The sequence below is a fragment of the Triticum urartu genome, chromosome 1 (genome assembly GCF_003073215.2).
Source record: "Triticum urartu cultivar G1812 chromosome 1, Tu2.1, whole genome shotgun sequence".
NCBI classification, from domain to species: Eukaryota; Viridiplantae; Streptophyta; class Magnoliopsida; order Poales; family Poaceae; genus Triticum; species Triticum urartu.
In genome coordinates this window covers 344,168,090-344,189,724 of record NC_053022.1, presented here as the reverse complement: position 1 = coordinate 344,189,724, position 21,635 = coordinate 344,168,090, and positions in this window count along the sequence as shown.

Below are 21,635 nucleotides of genomic sequence, written 5' to 3'. Positions count from 1 at the left end.
AATGAAGTGAATTGTTTGCTTTTGCCTCATGTGCATATGGGTAGTGTTTTCTCTTTAGACCCCCTCTATTCTTACATCTCATCTTTTCTAAAAAACCCCTCAGATGCCTCCGAGACGTGACCCCGGATTTGCCTTTCCACCGGAGCTCACCCAGTTGATCCAGCAGTAGAACACATTGATGTAGTTGCTAGTCCAGAATCAAAACCAGGGGAACAACAACAACAACCCACCACCACCACCACCTGTTGATCACTAGCCCGTTTTCTTAGGCTGAATCCGCCAGTATTTTCCAGTAGCACCGAGCTGATAGTAGCAGATGATTGGCTCTGCAAGACAACTAGGGAGTTAACCACAGCAGGATGCACAGATGCGGAGAAGGTGAAGTTTGCCGCACATCAGCTAGAAGGACCCGCAGCATCATGGTGGGAGAATTTCACAGCCACTTTCCCTGTCGACACTGTCACATGGGACCAGTTTCAGCAGGCTTTTCATACTGCACATGTTTCAGCAGGAGCTATGGCCATGAAGAAGCGTGAGTTTCGCAACTTGCGCCAGGGAGGACGGACAGTTGGCCAGTATGTGGAGGATTTTAGTAAGTTAGCACGTTATGCACCAGATGACGTCGCTATGGATGCAGCTAAGCAGGAGAAGTTTCTGGAAGGACTGAATGATGAGTTGAGCATGCAGTTGATGGTAGCAACCTTCAACAACTACCAGGAGTTGGTAGATCGTGCTCTTATGATTGAAGGGAAGCAGCAGCAAATTGAGAATCGCAAGAGGAAGTATGGACAAGGGAAGTACACTTCAGGAGCTCAGCAGAAGCCACGTTTTACCCCTAGACCGGGAGGACATTTTCAGCATACCCATGGAGGAGGTAGCTCGCACAATCACAATGGAACCAAGAATGGTAATGGCAATGGAGGAAGCAACGGCCAGAACCGCACCAACCCATCAACCCCAGCCAAGAAGGACCTGAGTCAAGTCACTTGCTTTAAGTGTCAGAAGACCGAACATTATGCCAATGAATGTCCTGAAGGCCAAAATGGCAATGGAAGTTCTGGGAAGAAGCCAAACCCTTTCAACAGGGGACAGGTGAACCACGTTAGCGTGGAGGAGGTTGAAGCTCAGCCCGATGCAGTAATAGGTAAGTTTTTGGTTAAGTCATTTACTGCACTCGTTCTTTTTGATACTGGTGCATCGCATTCATACATCTCAAGGGGATTTGTGGATAAGTATAACCTATCAACCCAAGCCCTTAGGTCACCCATGTTAGTAACCTCGCCTGGAGCAGAGTATGTGGCTAGTCTATGGTGTGATCGGTTACCATTAAGGATTGGTATTGGAATCCCAAGGATTGGATGTGATATTAGGCATGGATTGGTTATCAAAGTATGAAGGGAATATTGAATGTGCTAGTAAGTCAATTTTGCTTACCACCCCAGAAGGGAGAAGGATCAAGTATGTATCCCGGCATGTGCCAAAGAGGACTCAAGTAAATTGCCTAACAGGAGTTGTGCAGGAGGAAGTACCAGTGGTAAGGGATTTCCCTGAAGTATTTCCAGAGGAGTTGCCAGGCATGCCACCGGATAGAGATATTGAGTTTTTGATTGAGCTATTGCCAGGCACAGGGCCAATATCAAAGAGACCATATAGGATGCCAGCAAAGGATTTGGTGGAAATTAAGAAGTAGATTAAGGAGTTACTAGATAAGGGATATATCCGCCCAAGTTCTTCACCTTGGGGATCGCCGGTACTTCTAGTGGAGAAGAAGGATGGATCGTTAAGGATGGTTGTTGATTATCGAGGATTGAATGAAGTAACGATCAAGAACAAGTACCCACTACCAATGATCAATGATCTGTTTGATCGATTGCAAGGAGCTAAGGTATTTTCCAAGATCGATCTGCGATCAGGATACCACCAGTTGAAGATTCGAGAACAGGATATTCCGAAGACAGCTTTTACCACCAGGTATGGGCTGTATGAGTATACCGTTATGTCATTTGGTCTGACTAACGCGCCTGCCTATTTTATGAACATGATGAACAAAGTGTTTATGGAGTTTTGGATAAGTTCGTCATAGTGTTCATTGATGATATCCTGGTATTATTGAAGAATGAAGAGGAGCATAAGGAGCATTTGCGTTTGGTACTTGGAAAGCTTAGAGAACACCAATTATATGCCAAGTTCAGCAAATGTGAGTTTTGTTGAAGGAAGTAGGATTCCTCGGACATGTTATATCTGGAGAGGTATAGCAGTAGATCCCGCTAAAGTTGAAACTGTGACCAAGTGGGAAGCCCCAACAGAAGTTGGAGAGAACCGGAGTTTTCTTGGACTCGCAGGATACTACCAGAGATTTATTGAGAATTTCTCAAAGATTGCGAAGCCCATGACTGAGTTGTTGAAGAAGGATACCAAGTTCATATGGACAGAGGAGTGTGAGGCTAGTTTCCAGGAGTTGAAGAAACGTTTGGTTACCTCACCAGTGTTGATTTTGCCAGACCAGACCAAGGATTATGAGGTGTATTGCGATGCTTCACGTCGAGGACTTGGAGCAGTGCTTATGCAGGAAGGGAGAGTTGTTTCATATGCCTCAAGACAACTGAAGCCTCATGAGTTGAATTATGCCACGCACGATTTGGAGTTAGCAGCCATAGTGCATGCATTGAAAACATGGAGACATTTTCTGATTGAAAATCATTGTGAGGTGTACACGGATCATAAGAGTTTGAAGTACATTTTCACCCAGAAGGAGTTAAATCTCAGACAAAAGAGATGGTTGGAGGTTATCAAGGATTATGATATGAAATTGCATTATCATCCCAGAAAGGCTAATGTAGTAGCAGACGCATTAAGCCGCAAGAGCCATGTCAATACGTTAATTGACGGGAGAAATACCGCGGAGTTAGCAGAAAATCTTCGTGAACTATGTTTGGGAATAGTTCCGAGAGGCTATGTACGCAGCATTGGAGATTCAGTCAACTTTGATGGATAGAATCAAGGAAGCTCAGAAAGCTGACAAGAGATTGCTGCTATAAAAAAGAAACTAGCAAAGGAAAGCTAAAGGATTCGTGAGGATGAGCACGACACCCTATGGTTTGAAGACGCGTGTTTACGTGCCCAATGACCCGGAGATCAGGAAGTTGATACTGCAAGAGGCACACGACTCACCATATTCGATTCACCCAGGAAAACCAAGATGTATTCTGGATTTGAAGGATATTTTCTGGTGGACCGGAATGAAGAAGGATATTGCGGAGTATGTAGCAGTTTGTTATGTGTGTCAGAGAGTAAAAGCTGAGCACCAGAAGCCAGCAGGATTGCTACAACCATTGCCGATACCCGAATGGAAGTGGGATAAGTTAGGCATGGATTTTATCACGGGATTACCCAGGACTCGCTCAGGCTATGACTCGATTTGGGTTGTAGTCGATCGATTGACGAAAGTAGCTCATTTCATCCCAGTAAAGACCACGTACACCAGTGCTAAGTTGGCAAAGATATACATGACCAGAATTGTATGTTTGCATGGAGTTCTGAGGAGTATCGTATCAGATAGAGGAACCCACTTTACCTCAAAGTTCTGGAAGAAGTTGCATGAAACTTTGGGTACTAGGCTAGAATTCGGTACAACTTTTCATCCACAGACAGATGGACAGACCGAGGGAGTCAATCAGATTTTGGAGGATATGCTGAGAGCTTGTGCGCTAGATTACGGATCTAGTTGGGACGATAATTTGCCATATGCAGAGTTCTCTTACAACAACAGTTACCAAACCAATTTAAAGATGGCCCCTTTCGAAGCTTTGTAGGGAAGGAGGTGCAGGACACCGTTGTCATGGGACGAAGTTGGAGACCGCCAGTTGTTTGGACCTGATTTGATTAAAGAGTCTGAACAGAAGGTGAAATTGATTCGCAATAGGCTCAAGGTAGCTCAGTCCAGACAGAAGAGTTATGCAGATTTTAAACGCAAGGAGACTGTTTACGAAGTTGGAGATAGAGCTTATCTTCGAGTATCCCCACTTCGGGGAACAAAGCGTTTTGGGGTTAAAGGAAAGTTAGCGCCACGATTTGTAGGACCATATCGAGTTTTGGAGCGTATGGGAGAGGTGGCCTACAAGTTGGAATTGCCCGAAGGATTGTCAGGAGTTCATGATGTGTTCCACGTTTCTCAGTTGAAGAAGTGTCACGCGGAGATGGGCTGACATACCTTTGAGAGACACAGTGCCTTGGAAACTATTCAGTTGGATAACGATTTGACCTATGAGGAGAAACCAGTCAAGATTCTCGAGTTTGCCAGCCGAGTTACTCGCAGCAAGGTTATCAAGTTTTGCAAAGTTCAGTGGAGCCACCACACGGAGGATGAAGCCACCTGGGAGCGAGAGGAAGATTTGCTCAAAGACCACCCTCACCTATTTTCTAGCCAACCCGAATCTCGAGGGCGAGATTCATCTTAAGGGGGGTAGGTTTGTAACATCCCAAATTTTCAATTTGGAATGTTATACATTAGGGCATCATGCATATCATATTTTATTTTGCATTTTGGTTGATCCTAGAAATTCTACGCAACTCAATGACCCACGGAGAGAGTTGGGGATTTCGTTGTTTTCATATTTGAGTTTTCTCAAATTTTGAGAATAGGATCATTTGATTTTATTTATTTTATCATCAATTATTTCTACTACAAAAATATGAGAGAGGGAATAAAATGACTTTCCCAAAATAAAGAAATATTGAGGATTTAATAATAAAATCAAATAAGATTTTATTTCTGAGTTTTTCGGTGTTTTATTTGAATTTAGGAAAAATGTGCGTTTTTCAAAATTGCATTTAGGGCCCAAATAAATGTTCACCTTGTGCGTCTTGATTTTAGAAGCCCGAGAAAATTTATTTCAGAATTTTTGGAGTCAGTTTAGTATTTCTTTTTTATTTTTCTTCCAAGCGGAATAATTAAAAAAAATGCGAACCGACTTAACGGGCCGTGTCCGACCTGGATACCGACCCGGGAGGCCTTTATAAGCCGAGGCCCAGCCCCGGGGAGAAACCCTAAAGCCCCAAACCCTAGCCGCGCCCTAGCCGCCGCCCCGCCCGCCGCCGCCGCCGCCGCGCCGCCGCCGGATCCCGCCGCCGAGGTTTGTCGTGCCTCGTTTTCGTGCCAAAAAAAAGAAGAGAAAAATCGGTGTTCGTCGTTTTTCTTTTTCTCGGATTAAATCCGCGATTTTTCTGATCGCGATTCCTGATCCGATTTTCGTTTTAGTATAACTTTTCGCTCGTTTATCGGAATCAGGCGATTCAAGCGCCTAGAGTTTCGTCTCGGAATACCCTCTATCCGTTTAACCAACTTAAACAAGATTTTGCTACTGTAAAATTTCCCTAGATCCAGATTACTAGAACGAAGTTGTTTTCTTTCGCCGTTTTTCGTTGCTTCGTTCGATTTGATTCTTTTTGCAACCGGAGTTCTTAAGTTGAACCTTCTGGTTAGATCTCTTATTTGAGTTTTACCTGTGCATTAGATGAGTACTTATTGTATGCTTGTTTGTTTGTCTGCGATAGAGTACCCGGAGTGCGCCACCTGTTACTTCGAATCATTAGGTTTCGCGATCATCAGCAAGGCAAGTAACACTTTGATCATACCTTTTCTACTACCCAGTTTTATTGCATTAGATCAATCCTCACACATTGCATGATTAGGATCTAATTAAATTGTGGGATGGGAAGTAGATGAGGTAGTACCTATTACTTGTTTATTATCAAACCTTTGGGAGTTACTTCTACGTTTGCTTATTATGCCATGCTATGCTAGTAGACGTGGATTGGGTGAGTGATATCCATGACAGATGTGAGATTGTTAATTAATGGTTTATCTAAGGTGGCAACTTAAACACACATTTGGGTGGATTGAGCCACCTGGGCATTCCAGGACTTGCCTGTTTTCTTTTGGACCGCCACCCCGGCTCAAAGGGATCATGACACTATTCATACTAGAAACTTCCGTGTGCAGCCACAAGCATTATGGGCTCTAGCATAGTTGACTAAGTCGTGCGAACTCTTACAGTGGTAGACTAGCAGATGTAGGGGATGTAGGTGGTACGGTCTACCCGATCGTAAGGTGCTAGCGCTTCTGAAAGACTATGTCTCGGTCATCCGTCTTCTCAAACACCATGTAGTGCGAGAAACCAAACGGAGGCGATCGAGTCTTGTGGGGAAAAGTGCGCAAACCTCTGCAGAGTGTAATAAACTAATCATGGTTAGCCGTGTCCCCGGTTATGGACATCTTGAGTATCTAGTACTTGGATTATCATGTGAATCTCAACATGTTACTCTAAATTAATTTTGTTGGGTTTTGTTTAATGATGATGCTTAATTGGGATTGAGAATGCTGTCAACCATTCTCAATGTTTAACAACTACCATGATAGATAAATAAATTTTATCCTTTGAAGTAGGGAAAAATTGGCTTTACACAAAACTGTAACCATAGAGCTTTCCACCAGCCAAATATGCATATAGTATAGCTGTTTCATCCATTACTCTCTATGTGTTACCTGCCAGCATATTCCATGTGCTGACCCGTTTCGGGCTGCAACGTAATGTTGCAGACTTTTCAGACGATGATTAAGGAGTTTTTAGGTCGTGGTTCTATACTCAGTGATGCCGTTGGAGTTGATGGACTCACTTATCTTCCAAGCCTTCCGCTGTTATCATTAGATGGCCTTAAGCCATATTTATTGTAATAAGTTCTCTTTTGAGACACTCGATGTAATAAGTGTGTGATTGCTACTCTGTTATAAATCCTCCGAGTACTGTGTGGTGTCAGCATTACTGATCCAGGGATGACACCGGAGCACAGAGATCAGAACCGTTTGAGGTTTGGTCCCGCTACAATTATCTTCTGATCATGACTTCTGGTCACTGGTAGCCGTTTTGTTGAACCGGGGACTCCTACTGTGTTAGCTCGGCACACTGCTAAACAAGAAGCCTTGGAGTGACAGAAAGTGCGTTTTGACATTTCTCACTACACTCATCTGAACGCTAGTGACATATTGTCCGGCTATCTCAGCCATGTTCACTCCAGCCGTGATTCAGAAATTGAGAATGGTCAAGCAACTTCAGCTGAAATATGAGGTATGTTCTCCGGTTTACTTATACTCTGCCAGCCCCCAAGTCTTCAGATGATGATCCTGAATGATCTGGAGACTTTATGATATAGATGGATACTTTCTCTCTAAGTCTTTCAAAAGTCCAAGAGAATAGTGCAAACTTCACCTGTAGTCCCCAAGGGCCGGTTCACTTGATCATAAATGAGTCAGTACTTAATTTCATAACTGTCTTTTACTAATCCCAACAAATATTGTAATCCAGCTTAATCTTTGAGAAACTTTCTGAATATCATGCATTAGTCCCCAAGTGCCAAGTGCTGCTACTTTGTAAGGTACTTGGGACTTTGAAATATATAAGAGTCATAAGAAATTGTTTTGGCAGACATTAGCCCCCAAGTGCCAAGTGTTATTACTATGAAAACACTTGGGACTTGAAACATATAAGAGTCATAAAAGAGTGCTTTGGCAGACATTAGGCCCCAAGTGTCAAGTAGTATTGCAGTGCAAAGTACTTGTGACTTGAATCTTTATAACTTTTAGTTTAAGCTTTGACACACCTGTGTATGTTTTGTAGAACGCCCTATCTGAACTGGGCTCCCAATTAACTGATGCAAAGACCCGGCTGGCGGATCAAGAGGCGGAAATCAAGTCTGCTGATTCTAAACTTCAATTGAGTCTTGCTGAGACGGAAAAATTGAAAATCAGCTTGACTGCCAAAAAGAAATCCCGGGCCAAAGAAAAGACGCTGCTCACACAACATGCTGAAAAAGCTGAAGCGGCTCTTGAGGAGGTTACCACGGAGCTGACCGGCTTAAAGAACCGAGTGTCTCAAATGGTTCCACCATCTTTGGTAAGCCATATGTACTGATCTTTTATACCTTCTTTTGACCCGGAATATAAACCGCCTGCTGACCCCTTGTTTAAAAAATATGTGCAGGCTCGCGAAGCAAAAATCTGAGCGAAGATAATGTGACTAAAATGAAGGCGGTATATACCTGAGTGGAACAGTTGTACACTCACGCTCAACGAGCACTTGCTGCTATTTCTCCTACCAACCAAGGACCCAACCGACTCAGTGATGTCTTGAAAAAATTGTCAATCTTACCCGCCAGGTTTCAAGAAGTCAAACGATCCTGTGCCAGAGCCGGAGCCTTGACTGCCCTGAGCCGCTCCAAAGCCTGGGTGCCAGATCTAGACCCGGCAGATGTAGCCAGGGGGTACCCTGCCGTGAAGGAAGACGGGTCTCTATTTGAGTAGGATGACTTTGTTGCTTGCGTGAGGGGAGTTCGACCTCAGGCTACCATTCTCGGAGATGAGACCAACATTGACAAATATCAGTCGGGTTTTGATTTGGAGAATAAGAAGATGGCGACTCCCTCTTACATGGTGACAGACTTTATCTCGCCGGTTCGTCAACATACGTTTGCTCCAGAAGTTGATCCGGCTGGCCTAATTGATGATGAAGCAGAGTTTATTGCCATGAACGGCTTTGACTGGTCCAATCCCAGCTTCCAATTAACAGAAGGAGATGAACCAGCGAGGGAAGAGTGAGAACCATCTTTGTGGGCTCTTTAAAGCCTTGTAATAGATTTAGCTTAAAACAACTGCATATTTTGCCTATGCCATCGTGCATAAGATGTCGTGTGTGACTCTTTGCTTCCTGATGTCAATATATGCATCACATTTATGGTTATCTTTGTAATATTTCAGCTCTGTTCGTGTAGAAAAGGAAAAAAACTGGCTTGGCGGTTTAGCACCGAACGGGTCAGAATACCCGATACATGACCAATGGTTTTATCATAATAGAAAAACAGAATCAGATGTGAAAATAAACAAGGTTGAAACAACCTTTGATTAACACAGAAAGAAAATGTTCATAAATAACAGTCATACTTGTATCTTTTGTATCTTGACCACCAGTTTACATGACCCAGTCCCCTTTTTTCTGAGAAGTCAATGCTTCTTCATGCCTGATGATCATCATGCCTTGGCGGCTTATTGTCAAATAGTCAAGCCGATGAAAAGACCATGCTGATCATTTAAAATTGAGACAATAAAAGACCAATAAGGCAAATAACAATTTGCAAACAATATAAATTAACCTTGTAACTGAAAGTGGGCGGTTTCTGATTCGAATACGACCAGTAAACCGGACCAAAGGGGTTAAGCTAAGATTCGAATACGATCATATAGCCCCCAGTGGCTTTGGCGTTGCGCCGATCAAGAGCCTACCGACAGCTATGTTCTCTTTGGTGCAAAGACGACCTATGTTTGAACAGGAAGCCCCCAAGTGATCATGAGGTTTACAGCTAGATTCGAATACGATCATATAGCCCCCAGTGGCTTTGGCGTTGCGCCGATCAAGAGCCTACCGACAGCTATGTTCTCTTTGGTGCAAAGACGACCTATGTTTGAACAGGAAGCCCCCAAGTGATCATGAGGTTTACAGCTAGATTCGAATACGATCATAAGCCAGACCAAAAAGGTTAAACTTGATTCAGATATGATCAGCTCCTTAATAGTCATTTAAATAGTGAAAAAGAGTAAAGATATATAATCTTTGAAAAGGAAAAGGACAGAGGTCATGCTTTATTACTTATCATAGTATATACAATGTCAAAGTATGTACATGACGAGACCGGTGGCTCAGGTGTACTATGGCCGAAGTCGAGCAATGTTCCACGGCCGGCGGGTCTCCTCCTTCCGACTTACGTGAGTCTTTGTGCTCTCGAAACAATGAGGTAATATGACCCGTTGTTTAAGTTCTTGCTGACCACAAAGGGTCCTTCCCAAGGCGGGGATAGCTTGTGTGCATCTGACAGATCCTGGATGAGCCGGAGCACCAGGTCACCTTCTTGAAAAGTCCTGGACTTAACCCGAGCTGTGATAACGGCGCAGGTCCTGTTGATAAATTGCTGATCGAGCCGCTGCTAAGTCTCTCTCCTCATCTAACAAGTCAAGTGCATCCTGTCGGGCTTGTTCGTTATTAGCTTCAACGTAAGCCGCCACACGAGGCGAGTCATGACGGATGTCACTAGGCAGCACCGCTTCCGCTCCATAAACCATGAAGAAAGGTGTATAACCTGTAGACCTGTTAGGAGTGGTGTTGATACTCCACAACACCGAGGGTAACTCCTCTACCCAACAACCCGGCGTCCGCTGTAAGGGAACCATGAGCCGGGGCTTGAGACCTTTTAAGATTTCCTGATTTGCTCTCTCAGCCTGACCATTGGATTGAGGGTGAGCTACAGAAGAAACATCAAGCCGGATATGCTCACGTTGACAAAACTCCTCCATAGCCCCTTGGGATAAATTAGTGCCATTGTCAGTGATAATGTTGTGTGTAAAACAAACGAAAGATCACCTTTTTCATGAACTGACTGCCGTGGCTGCATCACACTTACTCACTGGCTCTGCCTCAACCCATTTTGTGAATTTATCAACTACCACTAAAAGATGTGTCTTTTTATCCTTAGACCTTCTGAAAGGTCCGACCATGTCCAGCCCCCATACTGCAAACGGCCAAGTGATTGGAATCATCCGCAACTCTTGAGCCGGCACATGCGCTCGTCGTGCAAATTTTTGACATCCATCACACCTACTGACCAGATCCTCTGCATCAGCGTGAGCCATCAACCAGTAAAAACCATGACGAAAATCTTTTACCACAAGAGACTTTGACCCGGCGTGATGACCACAATCCCCTTCATGGATCTCATGAAGTATTTCTTGGCCTTCTTTAGGAGAAACACACCGCTGAAACGCTCCAGTGACACTGTGATGGTATAACTCTCCGTCAGAAATCGTCATTGACTTAGACCTCCAGGTTATCTGTCGGGCCAGGGTCTCATCCATTGTCAACTCGCCCCGGGTCATGTAAGCAAAAAACGGTACTGTCCAATCTGGAATGACGTGAAGAGCCGCCACCAACTCTGCCTCTGGGGCAGGAGGGTTATGCAAAACATCCAAAAAGGTGTTAGGTGGCACCGGCTTACGCTGAGATCCCAACCGGCTTAAGGCATCGACCGCTTCATTCTTTCTACGGTCAATGTGTTCCACTTGATAACCCTTAAAATGTCCTGCAACAGCGTTGACTTCACGGCGATAAGCCGCCATGAGAGGATCCTTGGAATCCCACTTGCCTGACACCTGCTGAGCCACCAAATCTGAATCGCCAAGGCATCAGACCCGGCTCACCAAATCTGAATCGCCAAGACACCGGACCCGGCTCAGACTCATTTCTTTAGCCATTAGAAGACCATGGAGCAAGGCTTAATATTCTGCTGCGTTGTTAGTACAAGGAAACATCAACCGCAACACATAACAAAACTTGTCACCTCGAGGGGAAGTTAACACAACTCCAGCCCTCGAACCTTCCAACTGTCTGGACCCATCAAAATGAATCGTCCAATATGTGTTGTTTGGTTTCTCCTCTGGCATTTGCATCTCTGTCCAGTCATTAATAAAGTCAACCAGCGCTTGATATTTGATCGCAGTATGTGGCACATACTTCAACCCATGAGACCCAAGTGCAATGGCCCACTTCGCGACTCGTCCAGTAGCTTCTCTATTTTGAATGATGTCTCCCAAAGGAGCAGAGCTAACCACAGTGATTGGGTGACCCTGAAAGTAATGTTTGAGCTTCCGGCTTGCCATGAACACCCCATTACACGAGCTTCTGCCAATGTGGATATCTTTGTTTAGATTCAATCAACACCTCACTGACGTAATAAACCGGCCGTTGGACCGGATGCTCCTTGCCAGCCTCCTTGCGTTCCACCACAATGGCCACACTAACAGCTCGTGAGTTAGCAACTACACATAACAATAACGGCTCTTTCTCAATCGGAGCAGCAAGAACCGGCGGCTCTGACAAGAATGTAGGGCCACTGATGATAATTTAGCATCCTATACTAAGTATTTAGGATTGCAGGTAAGGTATCAACAGTTGTAGCAACAATGACAGGCTATGCATCAGAATAGGATTAACAGAAAGCAGTAACATGCTACACTACTCTAATGCAAGCAGTAGAGAGAAGAGTAGGCGATATCTGGTGATCAGGGGGGGCTTGCCTGGTTGCTCTGGCAAGTAGGGGTCGTCAACACCGTAGTCGATCGGGGCTACCGGTAGCGGTCTCGGGGTCTATCGGAAAGAATTAACGGAGGGGGAACACAATAAATAACAGAGCAAACAAAGCAACACAAAGCATAACATGGCAATGCGCGGTGCTAGGGGTGACCTAACACCGTATGAGGTGATACCGGTGAAGGGGGGAAACATCCAGGAAAATATCCCCGGTGTTTCGCGCTTTCGGACAGATGAATCGAAGGGGGAAAGTTGCGTGTTCGCTATGCTAGGGACGTGTGACAGACGAACGGGCTACGTATCCGGATGCGTCTCGTCGTTCTGAGCAACTTTCATGTATAAAACTTTTTCATCTGAGCTACGGATTAATTTATATGATTTTTCAAAATTTTAGCAATATTTTGAAAATCCTAGAATTAAATTAAATCCGAATTGAAAAATGGCTATGGGCACACAAGAGTGTACCGAGGAATGTGTGCATGTGCATGACATGTGGGGCTGGAGGGCTCAGTTGACCCAGTCAACTTTGACTGGTCCACTGATGAATAGTGATAGTGGGGCCCAATTGTCATTATCTTAGTTTAACAGATTAATTAATATAGCTTAATTAGAGGTGGGAGCCACACATCATAGACAACAACTAAACTATTCTAGTTAATTAGATTAATTAGCCTGGGTCCACTTGTAATAGCCTTAGACTAATTAACACCTAATTTTTTTTGAGCATCAGTACAGACACAAGCGCTCATATACACGCGCATACACTCACCCTTATGAACGCACACACGCACACCCTACCCCTATGAGCACCTCCGAAAGACTGAGCTGGCACATCATCTTGAGATTTACGAAGTCGCCATAGGCGCCTCGTCATCGACGGGAACGTATCCTCTCACTGAAAGCGCATCGCCGGAAATCCTGAAATAAATCCAGGAATAACGTGAGCACCAGGATTTGAACCCTGATGGGTTGTAGATACCACTGTCCATCTAACCATCTCAACCATAGGTTGATTCGCAATTAACACCTAATTTAGCCTAAACTAATTAGTAGACCTACTAATTGGGCCGACCATTGGCAACGGCACACCCAGGCCTTGGCTGTGCTTGCCATGGCTAGCACGCACGAGGCACAAGCCACGGCGGCCATGGCCAACAGCGGCAAAGTACAAGGAAAGCAGTAGCAGCGGCCGTGAGCGAACGGAGCAGCAGTGCAGCGACAACAGCAGCAGGTAGAGCAGAGTAGTGGTATGAGCAGCAACGCATCGCAAGGAGCAGCAGGGGTGCGCTACGCGGCCGCGGGCGATGGCCGGCGAGCAGCGGGAGGCAGAGGCGAGGCCAAGGTGGGCACGCTTCAGCAGCAGTACACCGCAGCAGGAGACGACGGTTAAGCAGCAGCAGCTCACGCACGCGCTTACGCCAGTACGCGTATGCGTACACGCGACGTGGGCTCGGATGTGCTCGAGGACGACAAACAGTGACCGAATCGAGGTGGGGAGGGGGGTCTGGAGGAGGGCTCACCAGGGAGGACGTAGGCAGCTCGGGGAAGGTCAGGGAGGCGCCGGTGGTGGAGATCGACGGCGATGGCCGCGGCGGCCGTGGTGGGGATGGCAGCTCGATGCAGAGCATACATGATACATGGCCTTTTGGCTTCGATCCACAGGCGTAGGTGAAGGAGACGAGGTCGGGGAGGATCCTGGCCACCTTGTAGCAGCTCGGGGATGCCCCGAAGCACGACAACGACGACGCGGCGCTGACGGGAGTCTCGGGAGCCGAGCTCTAGTAGAGAGAGAGCGAGAGGAAGGGGATTGCGAGGCTAGGTTTCGCCGAGGGGCCGCGAGAGCGGTCTAGTAGGCACCCACGACGTCGAGGAGGCCGTAGGATGGCTGACGTGGCCATACGCCGCCATGGACCGCGGGAGCGGCGTCCACCGCGATGGAGTGAACAGGAGGTTGAAGATGGCGGCTACGTGGGCTGGGCTGTGCACTGTAGCACACAGTACCTAGGATTAACCTTTTTACTACTGTTTATTCTTAAAAGAAAGAGTTACCGCTTTCTATTTATTTTTAATAGCAGAAGCATAATGTAAAAATATGAAACTTGTCATATAAATAGTCGTCATTATTTTGGAGAGGCCCACAAAGTTTCAAGTGGTTTGGAAACACATAAAGGGGTCAGGGACTTGCCTGTTTTCTTTTGGACCGCCACCCAGGCTCAAAGGGATCATGAGACTATTCAATACTAGAAATTTCCGTGTGCAGCCACAAGCTATTATGGGCTCTAGCATAGTTGACTAAGTCGTGCGAACTCTTACAGTGGTAGACTAGCAGATGTAGGGGATGTAGGTGGTACGGTCTACCTGATCATAAGGTGCTAGCGCTTCTGAAAGACTGTTTCGGTCATCCGTCTTCTCAAACACCATGTAGTGCGAGAAACCAAACGGAGGCGATCGAGTCTTGTGGGGAAAAGTGCTCAAACCTCTGCAGAGTATAATAAACTAATCATGGTTAGCCGTGTCCCCGGTTATGGACATCTTGAGTATCTAGTACTTGGATTATCATGTGAATCTCAACATGTTACTCTAAATTAATTTTGTTGGGTTATGTTTAATGATGATGCTTAATTGGGATTGAGAATGCTGTCAACCATTCTCAATGTTTAACAACCACCATGATAGTAATTAAATTTTATTCCCTTCTGAAGTAGGGAAAAATTGGCTTTACGCAAAACTGTAACCATAGAGCTTTCCACCAGCCAAATATGCATATAGTATAGCTGTTTCATTCCATTACTCTCTATGTGTTACCTTGCCAGCATATTCCATGTGCTGACCCGTTTCGGGCTGCAACGTTAATGTTGCAGACTTTTTCAGACGATGATTAAGGAGTTTTTAGGTCGTGTTCTATACTCAGTGATGCCATTGGAGTTGATGGACTCACTTATCTTCCAAGCCTTCCGCTGTTATCGTTATTAGATGGCCTTAAGCCATATTTATTGTAATAAGTTCTCTTTTGAGACACTCGATGTAATAAGTGTGTGATTGCTACTCTGCTATAAATCCTCCGAGTACTGTGTGGTGTCAGCATTACTGATCCAGGGATGACACCGGAGCACAGAGATCAGACTGTTTGAGGTCTGGTCGCTACAGAGATGGTATCAGAGCACACGCTGACTGTAGGACACGACCACTAAGCTAAAGACCTAGATCACTATTCACTCTCTTCTCTTCTAACCTCTCATCTTTTCTACTCTTTAGGATGGCGGATGCAAGGAACAAGTTCACACAACCGATGAAGATACACCCTTTGGACGTCACTTGAAGGAAGTCACTAGATACCTGAACATAGGAGTACCAAGCTTCACCGAACCTACAACGCCACTTTACCTGAAGAAGAGCGCTGGATGATTCAAGTTCAAGTTCCAGGAAGGACGTTCATGCCAGTCACTGAGCCCATAGAGTTTTCTTTTGATGCACCAACTTGGAGTCTAGGAAAGAGCATGGCAGCTCACATCGCCATGGGACGCATTGGAGAAGTCTACCGCAAGGATCTCAAGGATACTATCTACCAGATTTGTGGGCGCCGAGATGAACACTGGGAGATGATCAGCACCAGGAAGGATAGATCAATCGCAGCTTTTATCCAGGAGTTAAACCAGCACATTCGACGACAGGAGAACCAGATGTGCGCCGACATGATAGATCTGAAGAAGGCAAGACTAGAATCAAGGAACTGGAGGAAGAACTCAAGGCTACACGTGAAGATTATGAAGAGAAATTGAAGTATTGGTGGAGAAGAATGACGACCTGATCAAGAAGATTGGAATATTTATGGGAGGCCCTACGCTAGTAGATGAAGACGAAGAACCCAGGAGATTAGCCCGGAAGACTACATCATCATCGACGGCACCGACTCGGAACCAGATAGTAGCGATGATGACTATGTTGATGAAGCGGAGCAGATATTGTGGAGTCAACGACCGTAGAATATTTCTAGTAGACCACCTCATTAGTAGTAGTAGTCCACCATGTAAATATAGTAGTCCGAGCACTTTTGCGATATAGATCGATTGTATGCCCTTGTTTGATTGATTGAAGTGAATTGTTTGCTTTTGCCTCATGTGCATATGGGTAGTGTTTTCTCTTTAGACCCCCTCTATTCTTATATCTCATCTTTTCTAAACCCTCAGATGCCTCCGAGACGTGACCCCGGATTTGCCTTTCCCCCGGAGCTCACCCAGTTGATCAGCAGCAAACACATTGATGCAGTTGCTAGTCCAGAATCAGGAATCAGGGGAACAACAACAACCCACCACCACCACCACCCTGTTGACACTTAGCCCGTTTTCTTAGGCTGAATCCGCCGGTGTTTTCCAGTAGCACCGAGCCGATAGTAGCAGATGATTGGCTCCGCAAGACAGCTAGGGAGTTGACCACAGCAGGATGCACAGATGCGGAGAAGGTGAAGTTTGCCGCACATCAGTTAGAAGGACCCGCAGCATCATGGTGGGAGAATTTCACAGCCACTTTCCCAGTCGACACTGTCACATGGGACCAGTTTCAGCAGGCTTTTCGTACTGCACATGTTTCAGCAGGAGCTATGGCCATGAAGAAGCGTGAGTTTCGCAACTTGCGCCAAGGAGGAAGGACGGTTGGCCAGTATGTGGAGGAATTTAGTAAGCTAGCACGTTATGCCCCAGATGACGTCGCTACGGATGCAGCTAAGCAGGAGAAGTTTCTGGAAGGACTGAATGATGAGTTGAGCATGCAGTTGATGGTAGCACCTTCAACAACTACCAGGAGTTGGTAGATCGTGCTCTTATGATTGAAGGGAAGCAGCAGCAGATTGAGAATGGCAAGAGGAAGTATGGACAAGGAAAATACAATTCAGGAGCTCAGCGGAAGCCACGTTTTACCCCTAGATCGGGAGGACATTTTCAGCATACCCATGGAGGAGGTAGCTCGCACAATCACAATGGCACCAAGAATGGTAATGGCAATGGAGGAAGCAACGGCCAGAATCGCACCAACCCCTCAACCCCAGCCAAGAAGGACTTAAGCCAAGTCACTTGTTTTAAGTGTTCGAAGACAGGACATTATGCAAATGAATGTCCTGAATTGCAACAAAGGAAATAGCAATGGAAGTTCTGGGAAGAAGCCGAACCCTTTCAACAGGGGACAGTAAACCACGTTAGCGTGGAGGAGGTTGAAGCTCAGCCCGATGCAGTAATAGGTAAGTTTTGGTTAAGTCATTTACTGCACTCGTTCTTTTTGATACTGGTGCATCGCATTCATACATCTCAAGGGGATTTGTGGATAAGTATAACCTACCAACCCAAGCCCTTAGGTCACCCATGTTAGTAACCTCGCCCGGAGCAGAGTATGTGGCTAGTCTATGGTGTGATCGGTTACCATTAAGGATTGGTAACTATGTTTTTCCCTCAGACCTAATAGTATTGGAATCTCAAGGATTGGATGTGATATTAGGCATGGATTGGTTATCAAAGTATGAAGGGAATATAGAATGTGCTAGTAAGTCAATTTTGCTTACCACCCAGAAGGGAGAAGGATCAAGTATGTATCCCGACATGTGCCAAAGAGGACTCAAGTAAATTGTTAACAGGAGTTGTGCAGGAGGAAGTACCAGTGGTAAGGGATTTCCCTGAAGTATTTCCAGAGGAGTTGCCAGGCATGCCACCGGATAGAGATATTGAGTTTTTGATTGAGCTATTGCCAGGCACAGGGCCAATATCAAAGAGACCATATAGGATGCCAGCAAAGGATTTGGTGGAAATTAAGAAGCAGATTAAGGAGTTACTGGATAAGGGATATATTCGCCCAAGTTCTTCACCTTGGGGATCGCCAGTACTTCTAGTGGAGAAGAAGGATGGATCGTTAAGGATGGTTGTTGATTATCGAGGATTGAATGAAGTAACCATCAAGAACAAGTACCCACTACCAATGATCAATGATCTGTTTGATCGATTGCAAGGAGCTAAGGTATTTTCCAAGATCGATCTGCGATCAGGATACCACCAGTTGAAGATTCGAGAACAGGATATTCCGAAGACAGCTTTTACCACCAGGTATGGGCTGTATGAGTATACCGTTATGTCATTTGGTCTGACTAACGCACCTGCCTATTTTATGAACATGATGAACAAAGTGTTTATGGAGTTTTTGGATAAGTTCTCGTAGTGTTCATTGATGATATCCTGGGTTTATTTCGAAGAATGAAGAGGAGCATAAGGAGCATTTGCGTTTGGTACTTAGAAAACTCAGAGAACATCAATTATATGCCAAGTTCAGCAAATGTGAGTTTTGGTTGAAGGAAGTAGGATTCCTCGGACATGTTATATCTGGAGAAGGTATAGCAGTAGATCCCGCTAAAGTTGAAAGCGTGACCAAGTGGGAAGCCCCAACAACAGTTGGAGAGATCCAGAGTTTTCTTGGACTCGCAGGATACTACCAAAGATTTATTGAGAATTTCTCAAAGATTGCGAAGCCTATGACTGAGTTGTTGAAGAAGGATACCAAGTTCATATGGATAGAGGAATGTGAGGCTATTTCCAGGAGTTGAAGAAACGTTAGTTACCTCACCAGTGTTGATTTTGCCAGACCAGACCAAGGATTATGAGGTGTATTGCGACGGCTTCACGTCGAGGACTTGGAGCAGTGCTTATGCAGGAAGGGAGAGTTGTTTCATATGCCTCAAGACAACTGAAGGCCTCATGAGTTGAATTATGCCACGCATGATTTGGAGATTAGCAGCCGTAGTGCATGCATTGAAACATGGAGACATTTTCTGATTGAAAATCATTGTGAGGTGTACGGATCATAAGAGTTTGAAGTACATTTTCACACCAGAAGGAGTTAAATCTCAGACAAAGGAGATGGTTGGAGCTTATCAAGGATTATGATATGAAATTGCATTATCATCCTGGAAAGGCTAATGTAGTAGCAGACGCATTAAGCCAAAGAGCCATGTCAATACGTTAATGACGGGAGAAATACCCAAGGAGTTAGCAGAAAATCTTCGTGAACTATGTTTGGAAATAGTTCGAGAGGCTATGTAGCAGCATTGGAGATTCAGTCAACTTTGATGGATAGAATCAGGGAAGCTCAGAAAGCTGACAAAGAGATTGCCGCTATAAAGGAGAAACTGAGCAAAGGAAAAGCTAAAGGATTTCGTGAGGATGAGCACGACACCCTATGGTTTGAAGACCGTGTTTACGTGCCCAATGACCCGGAGATCAGGAAGTTGATTACTGCAAGAGGCACATGACACCGTATTCGATTCACCCAGGAAATACCAAGATGTATTGATTTGAAGGATATTTTCTGGTGGACCGGAATGAAGAGATATTGCGGAGTATGTAGCAGTTTGTGATGTATGTCAGAGAGTAAAGGCAGAGCATCAGAAGCCAGCAGGATTGTTACAACCATTGCCGATACCCGAATGGAAGTGGGATAAGCTAGGCATGGATTTTATCACGGGATTACCCAGGACTCGTTCAGGCTATGACTCGATTTGGGTTGTAGTTGATCGATTGACGAAAGTAGCTCATTTCATCCCAGTAAAGACCACTTACACCAGTGCTAAGTTGGCAAAGATATACATGACCAGGATCGTATGTCTGCATGGAGTTCCAAGGAGTATCGTATCAGATAGAGGAACCCAGTTTACCTCAAAGTTCTGGAAGCAGTTGCACGAAACTTTGGGTACCAGGCTAGAATTCAGTACAGCTTTTCATCCACAGACAGATGGACAGACCGAGAGAGTCAATCAGATTTTGGAGGATATGCTGAGAGCTTGTGCGCTAGATTACGGATCTAGTTGGGACGATAATTTGCCATATGCAGAGTTCTCTTACAACAACAGTTATCAAACCAGTTTAAAGATGGCCCCTTTCGAAGCTTTGTACGGAAGGAGGTGCAGGACACCGTTGTCATGGGACGAAGTTGGAGACCGCCAGTTGTTTGGACCTGACTTGATTAAGAGAGTCTGAACAGAAGGTGAAGTTGATTCGCGATAGGCTCAAGGTAGCCCAGTCCAGACAGAAGAGTTATGCGGATTCTAAACGCAAGGAGACAGTTTATGAAGTTGGAGATAGAGCTTATCTTCGAGTATCACCACTTCGGGGAACAAAGCGTTTTGGAGTTAAAGGGAAGTTAGCGCCACGATTTGTAGGACCATATCGAGTTTTGGAGCGTATGGGAGAAGTGGCCTACAAGTTGGAATTGCCCGAAGGATTGTCAGGAGTTCATGATGTGTTCCACGTTTCTCAGTTAAAGAAATGTCACGCGGAGATGGCTGACATACCATTGAGAGACACTGCCTTTGGAAACTATTCAGTTGGATAACGATTTGACCTACGAGGAGAAACCAGTCAAGATTCTCGAGTTTGCCAACGAGTTACTCGCAGCAAGGTTATCAAGTTTTGCAAAGTTCAGTGGAGCCACCACTCAGAGGATGAAGCCACCTGGGAGCGAGAGGAAGATTTGCTCAAAGACCACCCTCACCTATTTTCTAGCCAACCCGAATCTCGAGGGCGAGATTCATCTTAAGGGGGGTAGGTTTGTAACATCCCAAATTTTCAATTTGGAATGTTATACATTAGATCATCATGCATATCATATTTTATTTTTGCATTTTGGTTGATCCTAGAAAATTCTACGCAACTCAATGACCACGGAGAGAGTTGGGGATTTCGTTATTTTCATATTTGAGTTTTCTCAAATTTTGAGAATAGGATCATTTGATTTTATTTATTTTATCATCAATTATTTCTATTACAAAAATATGAGAGAGGGAATAAAATGACTTTCCCAAAATAAAGAAATATTGAGGATTTAATAATAAAATCAAATAAGATTTTATTTCGGAGTTTTTCGGTGTTTTATTTGAATTTAGGAAAAATGTGCGTTTTTCAAAATTGCATTTAGGTCCCAAATAAATGTTCACCTTGTGCGGCTTGATTTTAGAAGCCCGTGAAAATTTATTTCGGAATTTTTGGAGTCCGTTTAGTATTTCTTTTTATTTTTCTTCCGAGCGGAATAATTAAAAAATGCCGACTTAACGGGCCGTGTCCGACCTGGACACCGACCGGGAGCCTTATAAGCTAGGCCAGCCCCGGGAGACCCAAGCCCCCCTAGCCGCCCTACCACCGCGCCGCCGCCCGCCGCGCCGCCTCCGGATCCGCCGCGAGGTTTCGTCGCGCCTCGTTTTCCGTGCCAAAAAAGAGAGAAAAAAATCGGTGTTCGTCGTTTTTCTTTTTCTCGGATTAAATTCCGCGATTTTTCTGATCGCGATTCCTGATCCGATTTTCGCTTTAGTAACTTTTCGCTCGTTTATCGGAATCAGGCGATTCAAGCGCCTAGAGTTTCGTTCTCGAAACCCTCTATCCGAATAACCAACTTAAACAAGTTTTTGTACTGTAAAATTTTCCCTAG